The sequence below is a fragment of the Aulonocara sp. 'chitande type north' Nkhata Bay genome, linkage group LG2 (genome assembly GCF_057382095.1).
Source record: "Aulonocara sp. 'chitande type north' Nkhata Bay isolate Kocher_YH1m ecotype deep benthic linkage group LG2, A_spYH_male_GT1.1, whole genome shotgun sequence".
Classification (NCBI taxonomy): domain Eukaryota; kingdom Metazoa; phylum Chordata; class Actinopteri; order Cichliformes; family Cichlidae; genus Aulonocara; species Aulonocara sp. 'chitande type north' Nkhata Bay.
In genome coordinates this window covers 15,630,143-15,648,146 of record NC_141345.1, presented here as the reverse complement: position 1 = coordinate 15,648,146, position 18,004 = coordinate 15,630,143, and the positions used below count along the sequence as shown (strand labels likewise).

General features: G+C 45.9%; 1 pseudogene; it reads left to right on the top strand.

Annotated features, from left to right (window-relative positions):
• The first annotated feature begins 666 nt into the window (after positions 1-666).
• On the top strand, positions 667-1,591 carry LOC147337523 (uncharacterized; annotated as a pseudogene).
• The last annotated feature ends 16,413 nt before the right edge of the window (positions 1,592-18,004 follow it).

Here is an 18,004-nt window from a genome sequence, read left to right as displayed (position 1 = left end):
ATTTCAATTAAATATGAACAGGTTCCTTAAATGTACGCAGTTCAGATCTGATTTAATTTAATTTCCTTCACACAGCACATTTGTCCAGGCTGACAGGTAAACATAGAATTAATCTCAGGTAACATGACTGTGGCGGAGGTGTGGTCCTGGGCGCGGCTGCAGGGGAGGTGTGGTGCGGTGAGCTCAACGGGGTGGTGCTGGAGACGCAGGTGAGAACAGCTGATGGCGTTTTGGACTGATGATGGTTTCCTTCCCTTTTATAGTGAGACGGGAGAGGAGCGGAGGAGAGCGGGAAATCAGCTGAGACCGACAGCTGTCAGACTGTGGCCGGTCATAACACAGGAAGCTAGAAATAAATGTGGCATATGGAGACAAAGACCTGTGCGTGTGTGTCCCTGCGTGTAGTGCATTTCACAAGTGGTGCCCAAACCCAGCCGGCGTGGGGATGTCTGACCCACAGGCTGCGCCGCCCGCCCAGCCTTTGCAGTTCCTGGCGCAGATGCTGGCGGAGATGGCGAAGATGAGCCAAGACCAGGCGGCGGCCCAGTGACCTCACCTGGCTAAGCTGCAGGAGCAGGCGGACTGGCAGACCCAGGTTCTGGAGTGGCTGGTTGGGGCTGCTGCTCCGCCGAAGCCCCCCCCCCGCTGTCGGTGGCAATGCCCCGGATGGGTGACGGGGATGACCCCCAGGTTTTCCTGGAGACTTTTCGTGCCACGGCGGAGGCCTGCCAGTGGCCGCAGGTGGAGTGGGCTCCGCGTTTGCTTCCTCTGTTGTCGGGGGAGGCTCAGACGGTGGCCCTGAGTCTGCCGCCGACCTCGAGGGACAGCTTCCAGGATGTGAGCCGGGCGGTGGTGGACAGGATGGGACTCACCCCTGAGGATCATCGCCGGTGGTTCCGGGCCTATCGGCTGGCCACGGAGGATCGGCCATTTGCTTGGGCCCGGAAGCTGCACGACGCAGCGGTGCGCTGGCTGCAGCCGGGATCGTCAGAGGGAGAGAAGCTGCTGGTGGTGCTGGAGCAGTTTGTGGAGGGGTTGCCTGTTGAGACGGCGAGATGGGTCCGGTGCCACCGTCCCGTGAGTCTGGAGGTCGGGGTATGGAGGTCGGGGTAACGTTGGCGGAGGACCACCTTGCCGCTAGAGCGGGGGAGCCCGGGGACGGCGGCCGGAGACTGAGCAAACAAGCCCCAGTGCCGGCACCGAGGCGCCGGGTACCTGCGCCAGGGGAGGCAGAGCGGGCGCTGGCACTGAGCCCCACTAATCCGTTTGCTTCGTTTGTGCCTTCCCAGGGATCAGAAATGAGCGGTGCCGCCCCTGAGCCACGGAGAGCAGCACAGACGCCGGGGCAGGAGTGCTGGAAGTGCGGGCAACCGGGACACCTGAGGAGGGACTGTCCTCTGATGGAAGTGGGGCAGGTGTTCCGCGTCGCCGGTGCCCCAGCATCCTCTCCTGGTCCGGTAAGGACTCGAGGGGGTATACGCCATGCTTTGGTGGACACGGGCTGTACGCAGACCCTCGTGCACCAAAGCTTGGTTTGCCCCGGGGCATTGCTGGAGGCAGAATCAGTGGAGGTGAAGTGTGTTCATGGTGATGTTCACAGGTATCCCATAGTGCCACTGTTATTAAAGTATAAGGGCAAAACGCATAGAGTAACGGCTGCGGTTAGCCCGCGCCTGTCGCATCCCCTAATTCTGGGCACGAATTGGCAGGGGTATCATCACCTGTTAGGGCAGTATGCGGGGATGCGATCACGACCGTTAGTAGTGTGTAGTGTCTGCGCGGCGCTCAGCGGTGATGCGGGGTCATCCGACACTGACTCCGGGGAGGGGGAGACGGCGGGTCCTTCATGGGAGGCCCCGCCGGCTCCGGAAATATCCCCCACGGGTGATTTCCCACTGGAGCAGTCTCGTGATGACACCCTACGCTCAGCCTTTGACCAGGTGATTGAGATTGATGGTCACGTGGTGCGCCCTGAAGCCGTGCGGTCCTACCCGTGCTTCATTTTATTAAAAGATAGGTTATATCGAGTGAGTCGTGACACTCGCACGGAGGAGACGGCCCGATTTTATTGGCCGGGCATCCAAGCGGATGTGCGCCGCTGGTGCGCGTCCGCCTGTACTGCCAACTTTTTAATCAGCCGGCCATACCAAAAGCGCCTTTGCGCCGGCTCCCACTCATAGAGGTCCCGTTTGAGCACATTGGTATGGACCTCATCGGGCCGTTTCATCGGAGTGCACGCGGCTACCACTTTTTATTAGTCCTGGTGGATTATGCAATGCGGTACCCGGAAGCAGTCCCGCTGCGCAACATCTCTGCAAAGAGTGTGGTGCAGGCACTGTTTCAGGTCATCTCCCGAGTCGGAATCCCGAAAGAGATACTGACTGACCAGGGCATGTCGTTCATGTCTCGCACACTGCGGGAACTGTACGAATTACTGGGCATTAAATCTATTCGGACCAGCGTCTACCACCCTCAGACGGATGGGCTGGTGGAGCGGCTGAATAAGACTTTAAAGTCCATGATTCGTAAGTTCATTACAGAAGATGAACGCAATTGGGATCGCTGGCTAGACCCTCTGTTATTTGCAGTGCACGAGGTGCCCCAGGCCTCCACGGGATTTTCTCCCTTTGAACTGCTGTTCAGCAGGAAGCCGCGTGGGGTGCTCGACCTGATTAAAGAAAGCTGGGAGGAAGGTCCGAGCCCTGCCAAGAATGAGATTCAGTACGTGTTGGACCTGAGAGCGAAACTCCACACTTTGGGGAGGTTGTCACGGGAGAATTTGCTCCAGGCTCAGCAGCGTCAGCAACGCCTGTATGACAGAGGGGCTAGACTCAGGCAATTTTCACCGGGAGAAAAAGTGCTTGTATTACTCCCTTCTTCTAGCTCAAAGTTGCTCGCCAAGTGGCAAGGACCCTTTGTGGTCACACGGCGAGTTGGGGACGTTGACTATGAGGTCGCTCGGTCGGACAGGGGAAGGGCCACGCAGATTTATCACCTCAATTTCCTTAAAGGGTGCTCTCATTGAGCATCATTTTGGAACGCAGCCTGGCGTGACGGTGCGTTCACGGCCCTACAGGCTTCCTGAGCATAAACGGCAAACCGTTCAGAGGGAATTGGCTGAAATGCTGAAAATGGGAGTGATAGAAGAGTCGCACAGCGCCTGGTGTAGCCCCATTGTTCTTGTGGTGAAGAAGGATGGGTCTATACGGTTCTGTGTCGACTATCGCAAGGTGAATGAAGTGTCACGCTTTGATGGTTATCCCATGCCCCGGGTCAACGAGCTCCTGAATCGGTTGGGCACGGCCCGTTTTTTCACGACACTGGATTTAACCAAGGGCTACTGGCAGATTCCCTTGTCTGCCGAGTCCAAGGAGAAAAACGGCCTTCTCCACTCTGTACGGTTTGTACCAATTCGTTACGCTTCCGTTCGGCTTGTTCGGAGCCCCTGCCACCTTTCAGCGCCTCATGGACCGGGTACTGCGTCTGCACGCCGCATATGCTGCTGCCTACCTGGATGACGTGATCATCCACAGCGACACCTGGGCCGAGCATGTGCAGCAGGTGGCCGCGGTCCTGGAGTCCCTGAGGAGGGCGGGGCCCACGGCCAACCCGAAGAAGTGTGCGGTTGGACGGAGGGAGGTGCAGTATCTGGGGTACCACTTGGGGGGCGGGCAGGTGCGTCCACAGGTGGAGAAGACGGCAGCTATCGCATCCTGCCCGCGCCCCAAGACTAAAAAGGAGGTGAGACGGTTTCTGAGGCTGGCAGGTTACTACCGCCTTTTCGTGCCGGGGTTTGCGCAGCTGACCAGCCCCTTGACCGATCTCACCCGAAAGGGTGCTCCAGATCTGGTTCAGTGGACGGGGCCGTGCCAGGCGGCGTTTGTGCAGGTGAGAAAGTCTCTCTGTGGGGAGCCGCTGCTTCACACTCCTAACTTTTCCCTCCCTTTTGTTCTGCAGACTGATGCCTCGAACAGAGGGCTGGGGGCCGTTTTGTCCCAGCAGGTAAGGGGGGCCGACCGTCCTGTTCTTTAATTCAATTCAATTCAATTCAATTTTATTTATATAGCGCCAAATCACAACAAAAGTCGCCTCAAGGCGCTTTACTGGCAGAGCGTGAAAGACGGTACAGCACTGTGGAGAAGGAGTGCTTGGCTATCCGGTGGGCGGTCGACTCCCTCCGCTATTACCTCCTGGGGCGCTCATTCACCCTCTGCTCGGACCACGCCCCGCTGCAGTGGCTCCACCGCATGAAGGATGCCAACGCCCGGATCACCCAATGGTATCTGGCTTTACAGCCCTTTAAGTTCAAGGTGGTCCATAGGCTGGGGGCGCAGATGGCTGTGGCCGATTTCCTCTCTCGCTCGCGGGGGGGGGGGGTAGGTTCGGCCGGACAGCTCCCCGGGTGGGGGTGTGTGGCGGAGGTGTGGTCTCGGGCGCGGCTGCAGGGAAGGTGTGGTGCAGTGAGCTCAACGGGGCAGTGCTGGAGACGCAGGTGAGAACAGCTGATGGCGTTTTGGATTGATGATGGTTTCCTTCCCTTTTATAGTGAGACGGGAGAGGAGCGGAGGAGAGCGGGAAATCAGCTGAGACCGACAGCTGTCAGACTGTGGCCGGTCATAACACAGGAAGCTAGAAATAAATGTGGCATCTGGAGACAAAGACCTGTGCGTGTGTGTCCCTGTGTGTAGTGCATTTCACAATGACTCATAGTAGAGATTCAGTAAGAAAGATTGCTAGCTCTAATATTATTACCACACAATCCAAGGACACACCAACAGCTCAGATTTGTAGAACTATTTAAACAAATGTCTTCTGAATATTCAATTCAGGTTCACAGTGGGAGGGTGGGGGTTGTCGTGGAATTTTTTAAATAAAGTCTGCAACACAGAAAGAGCTGTGATCAAGCTATTTATTACTGCGCCAACACACATCAAACATCACAGTTCAGTCATGTCAGCGCTGCCACAGAAGTTGGGCTCCTACTCCTTTATGCATTCCAAGGAAGAGGGAGGAAGTTACAAACTGATCCTACCACACTTCACGTGTCTTGCTATGAAACCTAACGGATCAATGGTTATGCTGTTTTGTGCCCTTGGCCTTATCAACACCTGTAAAGGGAGTTGTTCTCTCAAACTGCTGACGCTGAAGTAAGTTCATCTAGTTTTAGAAACTTTCACTGAACAGTCTATAACAGTGTCACAACTAAGCATATGCATAAGCACTTAAATACTTTAAATGAGAATAACAGAAAATTTCTTTTACAGAGGCTAGAGCCTGTCCCAGTAGTCATAGGTAGAACACACCTGGACAGGTACCAGTGTGTCAGAGGACTAACACAGAGACAGACATCAGAGTAACAAATCTATTTAAAATTAATGTAAGTTTGCTGCAGCTGTATGTATGAACATGTGTTTCTGTGCTCACAGTCCACCTCTCAGGAACCTGCAGTTCATTTTTAGTCTACTTTAAACAGACCTCACAAAAGGCTGATGTGGCTGGATCAGTAGTCTGATTTAAGTACGATACCTTTGGCCAGGGATTAATCTGGTACATCGCTTCACTGCAGTCTTACGTATTTTCCCCACACCTGAATTAAAAAAATACTGATATATACAAATAACAGCTTCAGCTGATGCAGCCTGACTCAATCCTAAATGTTCAGCACACACAGAGAGACACAGAGATACCATTTAAAGTTTAGTGTTAACATGAGTCACTGATCATTTGCAGCATTACAGAGTCTGGCAGTCTTTGCATGATGTCCACGTCACTGTAAGTTTCTAGCTGACTCTCAGGTGTGACAGGTGTGCCAGCAGGAAAGAGTAATAATAACCTGCATCCTGAGGTTTGTCATACAGGATTAAAGGAGCCAGGCTTTGTTCACACAGTTAGGATTGTATTTTACACTGACCCTGGGTCAGTATAAGTATCATACAGTTTAAACGAAGCACTGAAACTTGCACATATTTATTATAGATGCACTGAAGCTAATCGAGATATTTGCTGTCAATCTGTGGCAGTGATTAAACACTTTACTGAAAACTTTATTAACTATAACTTCATCAGTCATGAAAGAAGCTAATATTTCCGTGCTAACATCATTTAAACAGTAACAGCTTTACTCCAATATAAGCTAACGTTTACACCGTAACTTTAAGGTAGCACCATAAAGACGGTAAAACACGTAATAATATCTACAAATGCACCTTAAAGCTGTTATATTAGCACTCTGTGTATTACTAACATAACCATTACTGACACTCGCTGACTTTTAATAGTCATTTTATAAATGCTGTCCGTTTAAATGGTCTTACCTGTACACAGTGCTGTATCCACCGGATTCCATATAGTCACCCAGTCGCTAGCTGTGCCATTACCCAGCATACATCACCCCCTCCATAAATGCAATAAACGATACAAAAGTATCGTTCTACCTGTTTTTCAGGTAGTTGTTTACATTATATAATTTATTGTGTTCAGTATACGTCACTAAATTGTGATTTCGGAAATATATAAATATACGGACAACAGGCTCTTCCGCGGCAATCTCTTGTCGTCAATAAGCAACGTTAAGGGAGCTCTATAGTATTCAATGAGAGGACCCTGCACGTCAATTCTCGAGGCGAGGGGGGTACCCTGCGCGTCCATATCCATAAGTGAAGCAGAGGGAGCCTGACCATGTGTCACACATTTGAGGAGTTGGGAGTGAGAACGTGTTGTCATGTGATCTCCTGGATGAGTCATCAGTGTGCTCTTAAGAGTAATTTTAGTAGGCCGTGCACTCCTGGGAAGGTTCACCACTGTTTTCTGCATTTGTAGAAGACGACTCTCAACGTTTTTCACTGGAGTCCTAAAGCCTTAGAAATGGCTTTGTTACGCTTCCTGACTGATAGATGAATTTGTTTCTCACCTCTTTACTTTTTTAAAAGATAGTGAAGCAGTGAAGACAGACAGGAAAGTGGAGAAAGAGACGGGTGGAGAAGACATGCAGCAAAGGGCCGGCACAGCACTGTAAAGGACACAATACATCTGTAAGACATACAGTGTTGTGACTGCATCATGTTGAACTACACATGGCCCCTCATTAAAGAGCGTTTCTGATTTATTCAGTTACTTTCGCAGGGGGAAAGACGTCGCTGACATTTCAGTGCTACTCCTGCTGTGATCCTCAAATACATCATCACAAGAGAGAATTTCTAATACATTGTGCTGTTATTTTGGATTTCCTCTCCCTTCTTGACTCTAAGCTTTCCCTGTCCGTCCCTTTATCTTTTCATCTTTCTGCTCATCTCTTTGCTCTCTCTTGTTCTTCCCTCTACTCTTACCAAGTCTTCCAATGTAGCGTTGCTTGTGAGAAATACGTCGCCACTGGGAGAAAAGAACGGTTGCTGTTACTCTTTTGAAGCATCACATGGCTTACAGCGTAGGGCGACTGCACTGATCAGAGAGAAAGATAGAGTGAGGGGGGAGATTAAAAGAAAGAGACAATTGTAAAGGAGACTGATGCAGGCAAGGAGGGGGAGACAGAAAAAGAGATAACATAGATATGAAGAGAAAGGACGTCAAAGTTAGAAGAAAACATGCATGAGAAATTATGCACAATGAAAAATTTGTAAAAACAAAATAGAGAAGAAAAAAAGAGTGCAAAGGAAAGTTTAAATATCTTAGAGGCTGTGCAGAGAGGGAGATCACAGGGTTTGAGATGAGTATGAGAGTAAATACCTCAAGGAGGAATCTTCGTCTTCCTCCTCCTTATCTGCTGTTCCCAGGGTTTATGGGGAGCTTAGCAGAAGATTCCCAACTCTATAGAACATTCACAGCATCATGCAGAAGTAGGGGAGAAGAAGGAAAGTAAGGAGTGAGGGGTGAGAGGAGAGGATCAAAAACAGAAAAAGATGGGAGCATATTTTTTTAATTTTGGAAGATAGTTTTTGATTACCTTTATAGATCAAAAATGTCTCTCTGTACTGCTCTGTATTATCCACACTTCTTTACTGCAGTTCAAGCTGGTCTTACTGAATGAAATCAATGATAAGAGCTTTCACTTGATTAACCCCATCTGTCCCTTTAATGCAGCCACTTTAACTCCGCACACAGTTTCCCCACTTTTTCTAACATTAAATTTCTAAATAAACTTAGACCATTAGTCATTTATGAATATGTGTTACCTTGGGCTATCTTAGCCGGTATTTCAGTTCGATCATTCTCACGGTTTCAGCCCTCTAATAATCAGATCTCTCAGGTGGTTTAATAAATCAATTTCAGTGTTTCTAAAACTGTCTTGTCTTACAAATGTTTTGTTTGTTTTCAGGGCAAAATGTGTGATTTCACTCCGGAACTATTAACATACCTATAACCAACTGTTTACACTAAAAGCAATGGATTTCTGTCATTCACACCATCTGGCATATCCTTTTTAATTAACCCCAAAACCTGCTGGCAGGAATGTAAATTGGTCAATGCAGGTGGCAAATGTGAAAAAAGAAAAACAAAGGATGGTGAGTGAGAAGCAAGCTGTTAGCCTGCAGAGGAAGGAGCAGAGACCTTTAGGCACAACAGCACACAGACATGTATGCAGGCATCTGGGAAAGTCTTGGAATAATATCCCCAAAATCCCCTAATTCTGGAAACTGGAAGCAAATCCACAGACTGATAGCAGGATTGAAAGATAGAAAAAGAAAGAACTGATAGATGAGGTAATCTGGGGATGTGATCTGTGTGATTTGGAATAGATGTCAACTTTGACAAAATCTGTCTGCCAGGACAAAGTGTCAAATTTTCATTCCAGGCAGTTTCTGATGAGATTTAAAACTCATTATCTAAAAACTCTCTTTGGCTGCATACCATCACAAGCAGTACTTTGTGTACTTAATACTGTACAGCATGGAGTGACTTCTTTTTAAAATTCTGTCCTCAGTGTTTCTGGTATCAAATGACAAGTGTCACATATGAAATGTGACTGAAAAGTTCAAATATCAGTGTGGTTTATTCAAAGCTTAAACTATCTGAATTAGAAGTACAATATTTTTGGTCATGCATCAGTTGATTTAAAAAATGAACAAATGTTGGAAGTAGTGTGGTGCTTTTGTGTTTGTTTACCGAAAAGTTTCACTGTCAAGAGTTTAAAGTTACATCTTCAAATGTAACAAATTGAGACACTGGAGCAAAATGTTCTTAACCAAATATGCCAAACCGAAGAATTCCACGGTAAAGCTCCGTACACACTGGAAGCAATTCATGGTGACCAGGCGACCAGGGACTATAGAAAGTGAATGATATTTAACTGCAAGCAGTCATTGGTGTGATAGCTACTGGTAATGCTAAATGGGGAGGAACAACAAACATTCAGATTAGTGACGAAATATATTAGAGGATCACCTCAGCAAGTGTAGCTTGGACTGGGACTGAGAAGTGAAACACTGGACATAAGGTACAAAAATAATGTGTTGGAAAGATTGTCAGAAAACGTGACCTATGAGTTTGACCTTGAGGTTAAGGTCACCGGAATTCAAACTTGTTCCAAATTTTTAGTGGATATGGTATCAGTTTGAAAATCCTACACTGACTTGTTCTCGAATTATAGTGTTCTTAAACTTGAGTGGTCATGCCGCCTGCCCACCCAAACAGAGAGGAGGTGACAATACCCCATCAGTGTTTTATGACTGAGGGGTAAAAAGTCCTCAAGCAGACATCTGAAACTAACCATCGCTGGTCACACATTGCTTTCAAGCTAATGGTAAAATGGTAAATGGCCTGTATTTGTATAGCGCTTTACTTAGTCCCTATGGACCCCAAAGTGCTTTACACTACATTCAGCCATCCACACACATTCACAATGGCAAAGTTTTTGGGTAACAGCTCTTTGGGAATCACCTTATTTGTGAAAAAAATAAAATTTTCTACAAGTCAAATTGTGTTAACTTTGAATTTTTCATATCTTCAAGAAAAAAAGGAAAACAAATCGTATATTTTTGTGACAGGCTGTTGGTAACAAATCCTAAAACCCAATTTGTATTTGGTTCACTCCCTGAGTTAGATGCCTTTTTATGCTTGAATGATTCAGAGTACCAGTGTTAAATGACATTCCTCTGAAAATGAATGTACAAGAACTGGATTGAAAACAGGTGAAAAGGCACCAAGTCCAAAGAAAAGTCTTCAAGAGAAAGTTTCAACTTTAAAACAGACGTTGAAGCAAAATATACTGAAGGGTGGCTCAAACCTTTTTTACTGGTAGGTTGGCTGTTGGTAGGTATCTAGCTTGTTGTCAGCAGTGTAGTCAGCAGTGAAACCTTTGACATAGATGACTACAGGTTCATAGGTGAGGTGCCACCACAGCAGTGACAGTTTTCTGCCTATGTCCTACTAGTTGCCTCACATTCCCGTCACATACTGATCCACAGTAAGTTGAAATGAGTCCTACAGCACTGCGGAACAAGATCTCATTACTTGAGCTCATTATACACAAGCTCATATAGACTCAGTGGAGCAAGGTCATAGTGTCCTCACTCTGTGACTCTCATGTTAGAAGTACATGGAGATGAGATTACATCTAGGACAGAGGCAGGTGACTTTTGAGGACCTGTGAGCGAATGTAATTCAGTTTGGAAAGGATGCACAAGGGCCTTCTTGACAAAATGAATCTATAGTGGTGGTGGTGTGTCTGTGTGGAGGGGGTGTTTCTGCTGACAGGAGTGTGGGAGGCTAAAGGTCGTTACAGTTTTGAGAAAGCAAGTACAGAAAACCACGGACCATGAAGCGGACCATGAGGTGATGTGTGACTGGACCATGACCTGCTTAGAGGGCCCACAGTCCCTGAATCAAATGACTTGGGAGCAAATTTCAAGAGGAAAAAGTATTTTAATGCAAGCAGAACAAGGCCAGACAGGCAACGCTATTACACCAGGGGGCAACAACAAACTGCACCTGACTGAGGTTTCAAGTCCCTTGGACAGGGACAAAAGGTCACAAACAGAACAGATGGCACATCGCGTTATTAATTTACTTTTATGTATCTGTTGTTTTTCAGAGAGTGGAAAATCCTGTCCTGCCTTTTCCTGTCAGCAGCAGTCATCCACTGGACCGTACAGGCAGGAGAGATGTTCTTTCTATCAATCTTTGTTTCCCTCTCTGCTCCGTACAAACATCCTGTGGCCGGTTCAGCCCCCCCCCCATCCTAATGTAATAAGCACATGTAGTGTGCTTATTAAGCTACATTCTCTCAGTGGTATTGTTTCTTTCTTTAACTCTGCATCCATCATCTAAACTTCTTGTTCTGTCACTTTTTGTTTGTCTCGTGACTTGTAAAACCTCCGACCTCAGCCAGTTCTTTTCACTTCCTTGGTCATACTCACACTTAGGAAACGTCTCTTGTTCTGCTTTGTGTCTCCTGGCCCTCGATCCAAGTTTTCTCCCAGCATTAGAGGCTTTTAAATAACTACGATTGAAGAGATTGGACGCATGCCACTGTACATCTTATTTGTCACTTAAATACCAATATGATCCACTATTTTAATCCCTCTTTCTGCTCAGAGAAATGCTGAAGATGTTGCTTCTGCAATGTTAAAGAACCTAGACTATATTAGAATAATAGAGGATGTAAAACCGGAATTCTTAACAGGGTGATTATAATTTTGAATTTCAGACCGACTCCCTTCAGAATGCTATTACCAGAAGGGCTCATTTCTAATGTGTTCAATGATGCATCCCTAATTTATCTGACAGAACATTTTAAATCCATTTTATGAGTGAATTCAGCAGAGTTCAACTTAAATCCACTCACCCAGTGCACAAATTAGCACAACAAATACAACACAGAGAGTACTGAAAGAGAGTAAATACAGATTTTCAAATATAATGAATCAGTAAAGACAAAAGAAAGACATCAAAATGCTTTAACTGTGTCGCTGGGGCCCTCAGGGTTTAGCCCCTTTAGACAGTGCTGTCCTGATTCAGTGCAATAAAATGATAGATGGCTAATTTGTGTGCAGCTGCTTCTGATTTTATTAATACCTCGGAATCTAATTTGCATTTTTTGAATAAAATCCTACTTTCAGGTGCTTCCTTATTCACAGGGTGTCACCAGAGCAGGGAGCTCACATGCTTTGAATTGGCAGATTCTTACAGTGGGTGCTCTCCCTGACACATCCCCAAAGGAACCTCCGCACTAACCAAGAAACTTTTGCTTGTTAGGTCAATGTGTAAGCCACTATTATCTCGACAGTGAATACGGGTTAATAAAGGTGTCCATGCATGACAGATTCACTCTGACTACATACAAAACAAGTCCATCTGAACAGAGCTGTGCAGACACACATAGGTCATAACACCTATAACCAGTGAAAAAATATCTTCACATCCTTCTGATACGCTCAGTTTGCTAAAACATTTCTTTATCCAACAGAAGCATCTGTTAGCTTAACTTCATGTGAGGACAGTCACTTTTATACATTCAATTAAATATAACTTAATAATACTTAACAACATATCGTCTCACTGGTGGAATCTTCCCTTTTTGCTCAGTTTTAGCATTTCTTTCTCTGAAGCATCAGAAACGGAGGAGAAAAGCCTGCCTGGGATTTTATACAGAAATGCTCAGAACCCACTGAGAGACCCCCTGAGGAAGACGGTGGTCTGAGAGACACGTTTCAGACGCCATATCTATGTGTACACATGTTTATGTTAAATGCCCCCAATAAACTACAAATGGCATCACCAGATAGTAAAATTTCCCCAAATTTACAAAAAGTGATTTAAAATGTGGTTCTTGACATTCCTTTACATTTGATTTACATTTTTTACATTTTTCTGCTACGCTGCTCTCCTTCAGTCATTTGGTTGACACATTTGATGCTGATATTGTTTCGAGCATCTGAAGCTCTGACATCTGTCCAGACAAATGCATTGTTCAAATCTTGGTTGTAAATGATCACATGGGTGTTGACATTGGCAGATGCTCAGGCAGCTTATCAATATCACTACTGCACTTAAAAAGTGGCATCGATTCGTCTCCACTTTATATTACTGTAGACCCATCAGATTACATGTCTTTATGCAGTATAATAATATATCCAGTATTGTGCATGCTGGCTCACTATCCTGCTGTCAAGGTGCACTGGGATGCTTGAAAAGACAGAGCCATTGTTAGTAATACCTGTCCTGTTCCTGTTATGACAGGTCCCAGTGTCTCCTCTGAATATTAACATCGCAGTCAGTGTGTCTGCTTGGTCTGTCTGAATGTTGCAATATCTGATCTGTACAATAGGTGCTTTTGGTGAATTACTATGTAACCAGTGTGTGTTGTTAATCAAAGACATTGTTTGATCTGCTGCACATTTTCTTTTAACTGTTGCTGCACTTACATGAGTATTAAAAATACTCATATGTGAGCAGATCTGACATGTAAGTGTATCTTAGACCAACCACACCCTCACTGGAGAGCAGTGACTGCAAACTACAAAAGAAAGAAGAATGTGGCAACAATTCGCTTGTTCTGACTGACACAACAGCTCAGAATCCTTATGGCATGTAGTTCTAATATTGTTTTGCCACAAAACAAATATTAGAATTGCTTTGATGGCAATGGCAAGATGGCAATAATTTAGAGAAGGTTTATAGTCTCATATTGCCTGGCATAGATGGGCAGTAACGCGTTACTGTAATCTGATTACTTTTTTCAGGTAACGAGTAAAGTAAGGGATTACTATTGCAAAAACGGTAATTAGATTACCGTTACTTTCCCGCCTACCCTACTCCTGCTTTACAGGTGAAAATAGAGCAAAAGGACCGCTAGTCTTTGAAGTTATTTATTTTCTGCTGTGTTTTTGTCATGGTTCTGGGTCAGTTTCGAACCAGTATTTTGAGTTTTGATTGTTCATTACATGCCTCATTACATGCAAGGAACACACTTCATACAAACGTTAGCTGGTTCACTTAAGCTGGCCATCTCAGAGGCAGCTGCTCCCTCTAGGGCCTCCCCAGAGGCTGGGTGTCAGTCACCAGCCAACTCTGGACCCCTAGAGCACCAGCAGCTTCACTAGAGGACTTTACTGAGCAGTCTCAGCCGTCATCCCCTGCTGAGAGCTCCAGTGAGTCCGCCCCTCTGCCCCTGTCCTCTGCTGGAGGACCAGAGGGACCCATTCAGCCGTCTATCTCAGCTGGAGGGCCCGAGTCGCCCGTCCAGCCTCAAGTGTCGTCAGCTGGAGGGCCCGAGTCGCCCGTCCAGCCTCAAGTTTCATCTGCTGGGAGTTCGGGAGAACCCAGCCAGCATCCTGCCTCGTCAGCTGGAGGGCCCGAGTCGCCCATCCACGCCTGGTCCAGCCTCCGTGCCTTCATCCACGCCTGGTCCAGCCTCAGCTCCGCCTTCATCGACACCTGGTCCAGCCTCAGCTCCGCCTTCATCTGGTCCGGGTCCTGCTTCGTCTGGCCCTTCCTCGTCTTCGTCTGGTCCGGCTTCAGCTCCGCCTTCGTCTGGTCCTGCCTCGTCTGGTCCTGCGGTTGCTACACTGCCGTCAGAGCCAGCTCGTCCCGCTCTGCCTCGCCTCTGCCGGCCGTTTTCTGGGCCTCTAGGTTGGCATCATGGCCTTCGGGGACGGCCTCCGGAAAGGGTTCGTCGCCGCCGCTGGCATCGCGGCCGACCTCCGGACCTGCTCAGTGGCCGCCACTGCCTTCCGAGTGGTCGGCCTCCAGAACTGTTTGCCCGTTGCCGCCGTTGCTGTGTGCACGGTCGGCCTCCAGTACTGTTTGCCCGCCGCCGCCGTTGCTGTGTGCACGGTCGGTCTCCAGAACTGTTTGCCCGTCGCCGCCGTTGCTGTGTGCACGGCCGGCCTCCAGAACTGTCTTGGTCTTTGTGCTGTCGACCCCCGGGTCTTTTCTTGGACTCTTGTTGAGCTCTAGTTTGGTTTTGTTTTTGATCTATTTTCCTGTGTTCTTGGACTGTTTTCTTGTGTATTTGGACTCTTGTGCTCCTTGTTTTTTGTTTCGGACCCTCCTTCCTTGACCCCCTCCGCCCGCCCTGGTCTGGTGCTCTGTTTTGTTGCGCTGTTTTTGTTTCGGGCTGTCGGGAGCCAGCCCTTGGAGCCCCCCCTCCAAGGGCTGGTCACGGTTCTGCGTCAGTTTCGAACCAGTATTTTGAGCTTTGATTGTTAGTTAATTTTTTGAATGATTGTTGTGGTTTTGGGTGCGATGATTATTATTATTGTTAGAGTTCCATGTTTCTGTTTATTTGGGTTTAAGATTTGTGCTCTCATGTTTTGTGTGGGTTTAGTTTCATGTGTCATTTTCTGTCTGTCTCTCTATGTCGAGTCTGCGTCTTAGTGTGATGGTTTCTTGTTCCTGTTTTATTGTGAAGGTCTGCGTCTCATGTGAGTGTGTTCAGTTTTACCTCTGTCTCGTCTTGTTGATTATTCCAGCTGTGTCCACCACCTGTGTGCAATTCCCCTGTGTTTCTCTGTGTGTATTTAAGTCGTGTCCTCTGTTGTTGTAGTTGCTGGTCCGTCTGCGTATCCACCATGTTTCATCCGTGTGTTCCCTGCCGTCATCATCATGCACCATCGTCTTCCTTCCTTTATGTTCAGGTTCGTGTTTTTGTTCGTGCTCAGTAGTTTAGTTGTCCCAGTATAGTTTAGTTCTCCGTTTTGCCGTTTGCCTCTCTTTTTGTGTTCAATAAATCACCTTTACACCTTCACGACTGCCTGCGTTTGGATCCTCCTTTTCCTTTTCCACACGGCTCTTTTCACTCTTTTCACCGTGACAGTTTTACTTGCATCTATTTGAAACACTGAGTGTAAACACACACACAAAAAAATTATGTGCTGGAATGTGCAGAAAATAAGTTTAAATGTTAAACAAATTTCTTCCAGTCAGAGAATGTTGCATATAATTAAATTTTTGCTTGATGCATAAAGTTAAAAGGTTAAAACTAATAAAACAAGTTTAAAAAAGAGACTTTTCCATTTGATTACATTTTGTATGATGAATTATGCAGAAAAAGTAGAATTGGGCTGAAAGATCTATCGCTTTATCACCTATTCAGGTTGTAAATTGTGTTTTAACTAAGTAACTAAGTAACTAAGTAATTAATTACTTTTGAAAATAAGTAATCAGTAAAGTAACGGGATTACTTTTTTGGGGAAGTAATCGGTAATTAGTTACTGATTACTTTTTTCAAGTAACTTGACCAACACTGTTGCCTGGTGTTCTGAGACGTAAAGAAAGACATCACTTTTAATTTATTATGTTTTAATTGAGGTCTATGCCTTGCTTACACTTGCATGCAGTCCAAGCAAGGCACTTCTTGTCTTGCTTGCCCATATTTATTGCTCCTGATAAGGGCAAGTGAGTGGCCCTTAGGTGAACCCTTGCTGACATCTTGTGAGACATGAAATGAGGCATGTTATCTATTATTATTATTTTATTATTTAATTATTTAACATTTAACATTATGCACTCCATACTGTACAGTAATGCCACTGTTTTGCACATGTCTCAACTCTGTATATTTTTATATATTTTATTTATTGCTTACTCTATTTAATTTGTAAAATATGTGTACACACACATACACACACACACACGTAGAAAAATATTTAGTATACACATCCAGAAATGCATATACTATTATATATTGTACATATATTTATTAGTTTCAGATGTAGCCATTCTTGTATTTTGCTTGTTTACATTATTGTATTTTGCACAACTCTGTTGCTTGTGAAGCTCGCACACAAGAATTTCACTCACATGTGCTGTACCAATGTACCTGCACATGTGATGTGACAATAAAAGTGATTTGATTTGATTTATAATCCTGTTTAATTTATGTTATATTGTCAGGCCAGAATGAGATGGGAAAAGGGAAAGTTCCTCTTCAGCTTCAGTTCTTCAGCTGTGTTCATACTTCCTAACATTGAAAACTGAAACTGGTGTCAACAAAATATACCTGCCACCTTAGTAGGGGTTACAAAATGTATCATAAACCACAGTCCACTGAACACATACATTACAAACAGTAAGTGCTTCCACATTTCTCCTCTATGACCCTCAATTAAAGTTTGAAAACCCAGCATTGTAATTTACAGTGGGGCAAAAAAGTATTTAGTCAGCCACCGATTGTGCAAGTTCCCCCACTTAAAATGATGACAGAGGTCAGTAATTTGCACCAGAGGTACACTTCAACTGTGAGAGACAGAATGTGAAAAAAAAAAAATCAATGAATTCACATGGTAGGATTTGTAAAGAATTTATTCGTAAATTAGGGTGGAAAATAAGTATTTGGTCACCTCAAACAAGGAAAATCTCTGGCTCTCACAGACCTGTAACGTCTTCTGTAAGACGCTTTTCTGTCCCCCACTCGTTACCTGTATGAATGGCACCTGTTTGAACTCATCATCTGTTTAAAAGACACCTGTCCACAGCCTCAAACAGTCAGACTCCAAACTCCGCCATGGCCAAGACCAAAGAGCTTTCGAAGGACACCAGGAAAAGTATTGTAGACCTGCACCAGACTGGGAAGAGTGAATCTACAATAGGCAAGCAGCTTGGTGTGAAAAAATCAACTGTGGGAGCAATCATCAGAAAATGGAAGACATACAAGACCACTGATAATCTCCCTCGATCTGGGGCTCCACGCAAGATCTCATCCAGTGGGGTCAAAATGATCATGAGAACGGTGAGCAAAGATCCCAGAACCACACGGGGGGACCTGGGAGATTGACCTGCAGAGAGCTGGGACCAAAGTAACAAAGGTCACCATCAGTAACAAACTACAACGGCAGGGAATCAAATCCCGCAGTGCCAGACGTGTTCCGCTGCTGAAGCCAGTGCATGTCCAGGCCCGTCTGAAGTTTGCCAGAGAGCACATGGATGATACAGCAGAGGATTGGGAGAATGTCATGTGGTCAGATGAAACCAAAGTAGAACTTTTTGGTATAAACTCAACTCGCCGTGTTTGGAGGAAGAAGAATACTGAGTTGCATCCCAAGAACACCATACCTACTGTGAAGCAAGG